This window comes from Pinus tabuliformis, chromosome 1_2, assembly GCF_031772625.1.
Source record: "Pinus tabuliformis cultivar Carrire ecotype Pingquan chromosome 1_2, CPIR1, whole genome shotgun sequence".
NCBI lineage: Eukaryota > Viridiplantae > Streptophyta > Pinopsida > Pinales > Pinaceae > Pinus > Pinus tabuliformis.
Window position 1 is genome coordinate 1,024,467,945 of NC_142298.1, and position 11,463 is coordinate 1,024,479,407.

Here is an 11,463-nt window from a genome sequence, read left to right on the forward strand (position 1 = left end):
GGAATATCCACAACAATTTATGGATTAGAATACCTAGTGATAAATGACTATTATGAAAATAATTAAATAAAGGATTGTAGCGAGAAAAAGTTTAATATATTTATTAGGGATATATGATGGTGGTTTGCACATAATAACGAATATCATGCATTTTTGTGAATGAATCAATTTGGAATTTTGTATGGCATTGAATGAAATAGTATAATAATTTGGGACAACTCAATAGATAAAGTGGTACTTGGGCCAAGAATGCTCAAATAAATGTAAGTAAAATATTTCAAAATTAGACAATTTGAAACCATCTCAAATGCTCAACTTGTACCTGTTTCCATAACTACCATTCAACTTCACATTGTTTAAAGTGACTCAACTTGCGGTTTAACACTCGAGAGATTAAGACATTCGAATATGAAAGGGTGGTCAAACGTGTATGAAGCACCCTTTACGTGGATGGAATAAGCGCTTTAGTTTAGGTGTATCGTTGACTGAATGTTAGTGAAGCGTGTTGATGTGAAAGTATAATTATAATATATTTACGTAGATTAGGTTATCCACGACAAGTAATTTTATTTATAAAATATAAAATAAATTATAATATATTTACAAAGGTTAGGTTTATTTTACAAGTGGAAAAATCTAACATAACTAAGTTGTCAAATCAATAGCGAAGACAATTATTTCTAACTGTTATCTGTGTGTTAGGTTCCTATATCAATAGGGGTCATAATTTTAAATGACTAAAATTAAACCTTGTAATATTGTACATACCTTTGCTTTCTGCAAATGTTTTCCATATTAAAAAATTAAAAAATGTAAAGAGGGTACATCCTAAAAAAAAATCAAAAGACAAACGAATAAGAAAAAAGTCCAAAAAAATGAAGATATATGAACCCCAAAAGACAAAAAGAGACCAATAAAGTGAGCAAGCTTAAATGCCACTACCATTTGTTTTTTATGCATAATAATGATTGTGTACAGCTTGTAATTCATGCCACAATCCATGATAGTCAAACAGTTTAATCTTGGCTATTTATTCTTTCAATTTTAAAGTCCATAATTAGAAAATAAAATCTGACCAAAAGTTTAATCTTGACCGATCATTAGATAGGTAGAGATAATAAAAGGAGCTCAATAGTTTAATCTGAACCCTTGGATGATATAAGGTTAGAATTAGATAGTTTGATTTGTAAAAGAAAAATGAGTAATAAGGGTTTGCTAACCTAAACGCACCCAAATAAAAGAAGAAAAATGGTAGGGTAGGTGAATCGGTAAGTAGTAGAAAGGTTGCATAATTACAAAAATCACTTGATGAAAGCACACATTTTATGCTGAAATGATATATGTCAAATGTACATGAACACTTTACAAAGCATAAGCACAGGTTTACAAAGTTCAAAATGATTAATTCCCCATCATTCATTTTCACCCCTAGAAAACTTACTAATTTCCCCTTCATAACAAGAATTCTGATACCTAGAATCCTTTAAGTAAAAAAGGCTCAGAGAATTTCTCTAACTTTTGGTGGGACTCGACCCTCAGCTTGATGACTTAAGGATATGAGGTGTTGAAATCCCCTGCAATTAATTCATCCCCCTTCAAAATTCGCTTTTTCTAAGGTTAAACTGCATTTACCTTGGAAAAGTTGAAAACCCCATGACAAAACATATTTCATACAAAAATCCACCAAATGTATTTTATCCTAAGTGTTAAAGCGCATAAGATTCATATACTTAGGCGCTATAACCTTTCTGCTCATTTATCTCGTATTAACTTTCTCATTTAAAATATATAAAAATTCTCAAAAACCCATTATCCCATATAAAGTTTAACTCTTTTATATAACTAACCCCACCCCTTAGTTTAATTATAAACTATATAATCACCCCCATATACCAAAAAATATATTAAAACCCCGCCTTATTTCCTAATCATATATTAAGGCGCCCCCGATCAGTTAAGACTGAGGTTAAGTCTTAATCTAATCTCATACCACTGATGATTAGACCCATGGGCCCCCTGAAAAAACTTTTTGATGATCTCTATGAAACTTCGTCACCCGACTCCCGTACGATCTCCTTTCCCCCCATCCTACGGCTCACAGCCATATCGAACGAACCAGATGATCGTCCTTTACCCACCCGATAAAGTATTTTTCCTAGACCCCCTCGATGCTACGTGTCATGTGCTCGAGTAGATTGGACGAGGCCCCCTAAAAACCACTTTCCCCTCAAAAGCAGTGTGACGAGCTCATAAAACCACTTCCCCATGTAACTGAAAAAACTGCCCACTGTTCATCAGTTAATGAACCCGCCAAAAAATTAACATTTTTCTATAAAAGTCAATTTACCACTCTTTTTTCTCTTTTCGTTCATTTGCTCTTGAGAACTCAGAAATCCGTTGCAACCTTTGCAAACAAACGAATTGCTCACAAACCTCCGCCATCGCTCCAGAAACACCGCAAACATCCCAGCTCACTCCCGATCCGTACCAGAACCGTACCAATCTCTGCAGCCGCCATCAACCACCATTCTCAACCAATTTCGCTAATTTTCAGGTATTCCACCATAAAATACCAGTCCTCTTGTCAAATTCCAAATAATTGGAACCTCAATACTTTGTTAATTAAGTAAAATTACAACATTGTGAACCTGAACCCTTTGCAAAACCTCCTGTTGCCCAGAAAAAGAATCCAAATACCAACCAAACTAAAATCCACATGAACTGAGTATGGCGGCCCCAACTGTAATGGATGTAAGGCCCATCTTTACACCTCACTTAGACCTGGACCACCTTCCCCTGGCTGACAGGGATTTCCAAATTAAAGATACGAGTGTAACAAAGCTCCTCCTCAAAATCCATTGTTTCAGCAAAGACAGAAACCTGAACCACACATATGACATTGGCCTTTGGGAATCAAATTTACCCAGATACCAATTCCCCCAAGTCCATATCTTTCCATAAATTGTTCATATGTGCTATACATGCTATGTCCCCTACCATAGAATAGTAACGTCTCATGACTAGAAGACTATATTCACCATCATAGCAGAGTCTATAAATGAAATGTTGAACTTCCAACGATTACCAACCTAACCCCACTCTCAATTCGAGACCTGTTGGACCAGTATCCCAAGCTAAGCCCATCAAAATTGGCCCAATTGTTCCAAACCTTCATTGTAGAGGAGAGAAACATCCCTAAGGACCCCCCTCCATATATGTCAATTATTTTCTCTAAATGGGGCAAGAACATTGTAACCATGATATCCCGTGTTTTGGGTTACTCTACGAGTGAATACATTGATGAAATTATTCTTGCTCTCATGTCCATTTATACCCTAGTGTAGCCTCCTGCAACCATATATGACTTTGCCAGTTTCATAGATAATAGAATCCATGAGCAGTTCACAAGAATGGGCAATGAAAGAGTGTTCAAACACTCCTCTGTATTGTACCATCTATTTTTATATTATCAGTCAGAGAAGTTTCCTTTCCCTCTCCAAAAGCTTGACAACAAGGGTCAGCCCAGATCTGTTATTTTTTGGACCCAAATTTTCCATGAGTTTCGATCTCCATATACATACTCTGACTTCATAGATTCTTTTGTGTATCCAATCATGACTATGCTCACTGGAAATCCTCCACCTAGGATAAGTCCGTAAAGAAAAAGAGTCCTCCATCTTCCAAGTAAACCAAAGTGGGAGATTGGTACCTTTACCAAAACCACATTGAAATCAGAATATATGGTTGCCTTCTTGCACCATATAAGTTGCCAAGATACCTCCCCATGAGATTGTTTTCCTTAGAATATTATAGACAGATCATCAATGCAGATGAGGTTAATTTTGTCAATTCCAAGAAGAAGGCCAATTTCAAAATCAAAGACCAATTAGACCCCTTCATATGCAATTCCAGAGAGGCAGGGAAAGAGGCAGGCCTAATCCTGCAAAGAATGAAATTCCAAAGGAGATTTGTGTGAAGATATGACCCTTTGGAATTCATTACCAAGAAAAGGAAAAAGGTCAAGCTAGGACCTTTCATCCACCACCCGATACCAGAGATAGAGGCATATGCAAATCAAACGGAATGGGTGGAAAATACCTTAGTAGACAGTGACAGCACAAGGGTAGATGTAGAAAATGCTCTGATTGATTTGGAAAAGCAGCTTGATGAGAGCTCTTTTCTATAGGTACCAAAAGAGAAAGAAAGGGCCATGAGCACCCCTCCAGTCACGCAAACTCCCCAAAATGAGGAGAAAAATCCAAAGAGAAACAGAGAGGGAGCTTCCACTTCAAGAATGGAAACCTCTAATTTGCAGCAGGAAACAAGTCACAGTAAGAGGCAAAGGCTCAATCCGACCTCCGAACAAGAATATACAGAAGGATGAGCATAGGTAACCAACACAGAAGTAGAAAGAAGCAGGCCCACAACTCCATCTGAAGACATACAAGAGCCTTCCACATCACAAACTCAGATGTTGGAAAGGCAACTTAGTGTGGAAGTATCTTCCTTCAGTAGGCCTGCTAACAGAGATCAAGACATAAAGGACAGGTATAAAGAAACTAAAATGAGTGATAATATTAAAGCCCAAACATATGCTCAATACCTAAAGCTCACTCCCACAAATCAAACAAAGCTAATGTCAAACTTTAACATTAAAGAGGGCAAGTTGCAAATGTCCTTTATCAAGCCTACATCTCAGTAGCACAAAACATCATCAGATTACAAGAGGGTTGACTTTGAAGTTTTGGCGAGGGATATTCATCCTGTAGACCAAATAGAACTGCACAAAAATACTGGAGAAATGATATACTCCACCCTTACAGGTAAAGCCATAGCTACTCATCAACTAAAAAACTCAGTAAACAACATCTCAGCACAGTTTTAGTTGGAGAAGGCCTCCTCATAGGCCAAGGTTACGAGGATTAAGTCTTTCGAAGACTTAATTATTGAATTAGGACACGATCCCAAGGATATAAAAGCTACTGAGCAACTGATAAAGAAGAAGAATGATGATATTGTCGCACTGAAGAAGCAATTGAAAATTCCCCAGCTGTAACATCCTAAAACATTTGAAGTCATAGAGAACCAAGCCAAACATGAAGAGTTGATGGACGTGGTCCTGAAACTCAATGACCAACTAAAGGAAACCGAGAAGGAATTGGATAATTTAATCCATTAAAACAAATTAGCATTGCATCAACTTCTGCAAATGTCATCCCCACAATGTCTACAACAGTCCCTTCTACACTGGCAGCTTCACTTGCACCAATAGCTCCACCTGCCAGATCATTGTCATTTACAGCAGAATCTATAGCAACAGGTACATTAGGAGAGGATGAAAACAAACTAGTCAAGGCCATGAATGAAATGTCCATCCAAGCCACCGAAATAAATAAATTAAGAGAAAAGGTGGCAATTTTAGAGACTGATTACAAACTTGCCCAGATTAGGCAGAAAGAAGAAGCTCATAAGGCCAACAGGATGAATCAAAGAGTCAAAGCTTTGGAAAAGGACCTTACACTACAAGAACCCCTTGGATATACCAAGGAACTGTTATGGGCCAATATCATTGACTATGTCAATGATATTTTGCCATCAATTCAAGTTATTTTTGAACAAACAGAACTAATAAACGTAGCTACAGAAGCTATCCAGAAAGTGAAGGAGGAATTGGGAGACAAGTCTGAGGATGCCAGTGGACTCATCCATTTCCTCAACAACAAGAACAGATATGAACTCCATGAGCTGGACATAGAAGATAGAACTGAAACCATTTTAGAAATAAGAAAGGTTTTGTCCAAGAGGAACCTAATGCTAAACATGGAGGAAATGTGCAAGAACATGCAGGTGGTTGTTGATAGATTCATGGCCAAACTCCAAATTTTGAGGGAGAAAGGGATTACCCAGTCCATTGGTCATAAATGACAAGCTTATGACTCAAAAAGTCTATGACAATAGACTCAGGTAGTTGGCTAAAGAACAAGCTAGCACTTCAACAGTTAAAACCCTGCCAACAAGAAAAGGTCTATATAACACATTTGAAAACCTGTTTTTCCTCCAACACGAGATAAAACACTTGTTCATCACCAAGCCCAATTTTTCCAGGTATCCTGAAGCTGATGAGATATACCGAAGGATGATAAATGTCAAATTACCTGATGCAGAATGGTGGGAAAAGATGACTGATTTACTGTGAGAAATTTACAGTAAAAGTTACTGCACAGTGAAAATAGAGCGGGCAGGTAAATAGATGGAAACAACACAGTATGTTCAAAGAGTATCAGGGTCAAAGGGTATCAGGTGAAACATAAAAATTGACTAATATTTCAGCATAAAAGACCACAACTGCAAGGTAGCATAAAAAGTTACAAATCCAACCATAAAAGATAGCACTGCCACAATAAAAGCGACAACGTGAAAAATTCAATAGTTGTCTCTATCTTCTGGCAAGAAGATATTTTTATTTCCTAAAATAAATCTCAAGTTTGTTTTGAGATATTTTGTAATAATTTTTGTATAAGTAATTCATAATTCGAAGTATGCAGGGTGGATTCTCAAACATTTCTATAGACTTCTTGATTAAAAGACTATAAGCTATTGTATCACTGTTTTGACTAGCAAGCTGGATTACTGAATAAAGACAAGACATTTCACAGGATTCATGTGTAGAGCGAAGTACAAACAAGTATTTTCTCTTGTGTTGTTATTTTCTTTAAAAGTTTTTCCACAATTGTTAATGTGTCTATAATCTAAATGGTATAATATGGAATGATATTTCAGAATTTGTTCATTGCACTTTGTTATAACTATTATGCATCTTAATGTTTTCTGCTAATTACTCAAGTTAAGGAATTCTTGATTTCTCCTTAGTTTAAGTAGTTCATGTTGGAGAGGTAAATCCCCTCTGCGGACAGAGGCGATCCCCAGTAGCCCCAAAATGGGTCTAGCAACAATCAAACAATGCTATCAAGCAAGTTCCTAATTGTAAATTAAAGGTGGATTATGAGAGCCTACTTGGATTCCAACGCTAGTGTTGTAGACGAGTTGACACTCCCGTTCCTTTGCTCCGGCCGGTCACGATCCTCACGATCTCCATGAATGGACACCTGCACATGCAAAGAATGACACGAATACAAGCATAAAATCCAATAGATTCAATTATATATCGGTCAGAAAAGATATAACTCAAACATCATCACAATGAACAACAAGAATGGAACCATAATGATAGTCATCTATTATTGATAATCAACAAAGGAGTATACAACCATAGTTCTGACGTCAAATCCTCCTTTGGCTGGGTGATCAGCTACATATGTCTTGCAAAGCTTGTCGGGATTGGGAACAAGCCTCTCTCTCTTTGATTATGAATGCAAAGAAGACTCTTACAACAATCTCTTAGACTTCTGACAGTATAATTCTCCCTATGTTCCAAAACTAGCTTGTCATATGCAACAGAACAAGCTTTTATAGATGGAGGAGGAGGAAGAGATACAATGAATCCAGACATCCATGGGATTGGCATTATCCTCGAAAAGCTATTATGGATAGAGATACGATGAATCTCGACATCCATGAGATTGACATTATCCTTGAAAAGCCTCATGATTCAAAAGGAAAAACATTCGGGCGTGCGTTTGTTAAAAAGCTTTCCCAAACTTGGTTGGCGCGGGTAAGACTTTGAGACAGAGCGCCAACTGGCGCACCCTCTTTGGAGAATTTCCCCCATTGGCGCGGGTGATACACTTTGGATCTGCATTAATGGAAAAAGGGGACTTTTTAAGGATATTTTGCAAGAGATGTCTTCAAGGCATATGAAGTCCATACTTAGGGGAACATAATGCAAGTGTTTTCAAGTTATGTCACTTCTCACAGGTCTCGGAATGAGTCCTCCAAAGTGTGGGAAAGGGGTAACAGGGACAGTGACAAATGGTGACAAATTACTGTGTAACAGATGCCCCCTAAAGCATGAGGCCCGAGAGAGAGAGAGGGGTGAAATGCTTTACAAGAACACATGCAGTTGTCGCCGGAGAATCTGCGTAGAGAGATACAACTGATAGCTCAAGTACATGATATATGTGGTATGGGTGCAGCCATCCATAACAGAGTACATAATAATCTAGATCCATGGTATGGGCGCAACCATCCGGTGAGGATCGATGAATAGACTCAGACATGGTCGCAGCCATCCAATGAATGAGTCATGTAACAATAATCCACAAAATCACAGCCTGGATTCCAACAGAAAAAATCCAGGGTCTTGCGCTCCATCTCGACCCGAAAAAAAGTACAAGTTCAAGCATGTGAATACATGAGTTGAAGTCGAACATGCATGAACATCGTTTGATTACCAGTCAATAATGAAAATTGTTAATAGACGCAAGAGGTACCACCAATAATGACAATGGCCCTCAAGGTACTATAGGTACAATCTACGGCGTGTGAATCAGTGAGCTGGCATCGAACACCCATATAATCATTCGATCGGAGGCCAATGATGAAAACCTCACGTCGAACACAAAGAACCTGCCATTGAGGCATGCAGGCTCCAAGGCACCGGAAGGGAGTCTCTAGATCAACTTCCTAGATGATGAGCTGAAGTCGACAGGAGGTGACCTTGATCGAAGGTGGGCCATAGTGTTTCCCACATCATCGACATGAGACAGAGGAAGAATGTTGTGGTAAATCGGAATTATGCAAGCTATTAGAGGGAGGTTGTTATTCTGCAGAGGTCAACTTCTCTTGAACATATCGGCGACACGACAGTGGACTTGGCAATATTTAACATCAATGGATTAAAGGTCATGGTGACGAGGCAATGAGAAGATGAGAGGTCAAACAGGATCACCCGAATCCACAGAGGCAAGTGAAAAACAAGATGAGATGTCTCCACCCAGACACGAAAGCAGATAAGTGCCATGCAAGGATAATTTTAGGGGCGAATGTTCGCCCTTTGGTGAAATTAAGGGGTTTTAAATTTTTAGTGGGCGAATATTTTGTATCATAGTACATTTTTACAAATCACCTCAAATAGCCCACCTTATTTTAAGGGAGAGGGTAAAAAAGGTAAATTTAGCCCTTTAAACTAGGACTTGCAACCTTCCATTCACCCATTCTCAAGAATAGGTTTTATTTAAGTGAATCCATTCGCCCATTTTCAAGAATAGGTTTTATTTAAATGAATCCTATGGGCCAAATACCATATTTATAAAAGAGGTATGGTAAATTAATAAAAATATAAATAAATGAGAGATATGGTAAATAAATAAAACATTTTTTATATTTACTCCATAAGTCACCTTATATACATGTAAGGGTGTAAACAAATAAAAATATAAGTAAAGTGGAGGTATGGTAAATAAATAAAATGTCTTTTTATACTTACTCAAAAGGTATGGTAAATAAATAAAAATATAAATAAACTAGACGTATCGTAAATAAATAAAACCTCTTTTTATATTTAGTCCATAACCCTCGTTCTATTTATGAAAGCTCGAGAAAAAGGTTTTATTTAAGTGAATCCTATGGGCCAAATACCATATTTGTAAAAGAGGTATGGTAAATTAATAAAAATATAAATAAACGAGAGGTATGGTAAACAAACAAAACATTTTTTTATATTTACTCCATAAGTCACCTTATATTTATGAACAGTTAAAAAATGGGTTATATTTAGGTGAAACCTAGGCCAAAATACTATGGGACAAATACCATGGACTAGATTGTTATTAATACCATGCAAAAAACCATTATTAACCCTAATATTAGAATTAATAAAAATAAAAATGGCACATGGTATTGACCCATGGTATTCACCAAAATGGCACATGGTGTTGACCCATGGTATTCACTAAAATGGCACATGGTATTGACCCATGGTATTCACCTGGAATGTAGCCTATTTAAATGGGGGAATTAAACCAACATGTAGCCTATGCTAAGATTCACTAGGACTTTACAAAGTTTTATTATTTAGTGAAAGACTCGCCAAGATCTTACAAGATTTTATAATTTAGTAAAATATTGGCCATGCCTGGTGAGAGATTCGCCAAAAAATTATATATACATATCATATTATTGATAAAATCGCCTTCCATTTTTCCTATATACCATGGAGATTCGCCCATTTATTATATTTATAAATTTAGGGGGGGTTCTTAAAATTTTCCCTGGTGCCATGTTCAAGAGTGACATACTGTCGACATGACAATAATTATGGTTCCATTTTCCCCCACCATTTCTGGCGAGTACCCCAATTATTTTTATTAACAAACTTGACGGGGATAACATGTGCTTGTAACATCATCTCGACGAACTCCAATGTCATCAAGTTTTAACGAGTCTGACAGAGGAAGAACTCGACGTCTTTTCATGTTTAGAGAGTTTGAAAAGACAGCAGAAAAGAAAACTCCAAGGGTGTCCTTTTTCGTAAAGTTGTGTCTCTCGAGCCCGAAAAAGTATAAAACAATGCTCGAAAGAACCGCCCGACCATTACGATTGAGGAGTACTTTTCATGAGTAGTGATTTTGACCTGAAAAAGTAAAAAAGCAATCGAAACCACGTCGCTTCGTAACCGTTAACGAACCTGAAACGACAAGGGTCCGACGATCTTTTCATTTTTTACATGGTCCGAAAAGAGTTTAAAGACGACCGCCTCTTATTTACGTTTAACGAGTCAAGAGGGATAACTCGACGATCTTTTCATGTTTAGCGAGTCAAAAAAGAGCTGAAAGATGACTCCATAGTGACTTTTTCGTGTATTTACTGAGTCCGAAAAAGTATAAAATACAACTCGTTTCACCATCAAAGTTGCGTAAAAGACCTGTCATTGCACAAAAAGCAAGCGTAAAATCCATTTTCGACCAAAAATATATTAAAATATTCAAAAAGTAACTTTTTAAACCTAGGTATAAGTCAAAAAGTTATAAATATGGTGAAAATGGTAAAAATAGAATGACTTTTACTTTTTACCTCTCTGAAGAGTAGTAGTGGTCTGTTTGGGGAGTGAACTTCAGACGGTGATTACGGCCAATCCGTGCAACCATTCAGGATTTCGTCAGTTCCAGGTAAGAGGTGCTTCCCTTAGCTCCATTTCCATACATTTTTTAATGCATTTTACTTCCTGATTGACCTCTGCAAGGGGGAATTGTAAAATTTAGGGCTTCGCCCATTGGCGCGAGTATCTGGCACGGACCCGCGCTAATGGGGCGATTTTTCTTAAAGGGTCGCACTCATTGGCGCGACTGTTTTAGAAATAGTCGCACCAACCGCGCAACTCAAATTTCCGCTTAAGATTTCCCAACGCATTTTAAATCTAACTGGATTGTAAGCTTACTAGTGATCTAATCATGATTTATATGTTCTTGTGGATGCAGAGAAGCAAGAAAAATGGTAGTAGAATGGATGGAACGAGAACATGATGCCGAAGATGCTTTGGCCCTTGAGGATGAAGGGTGCATGAAT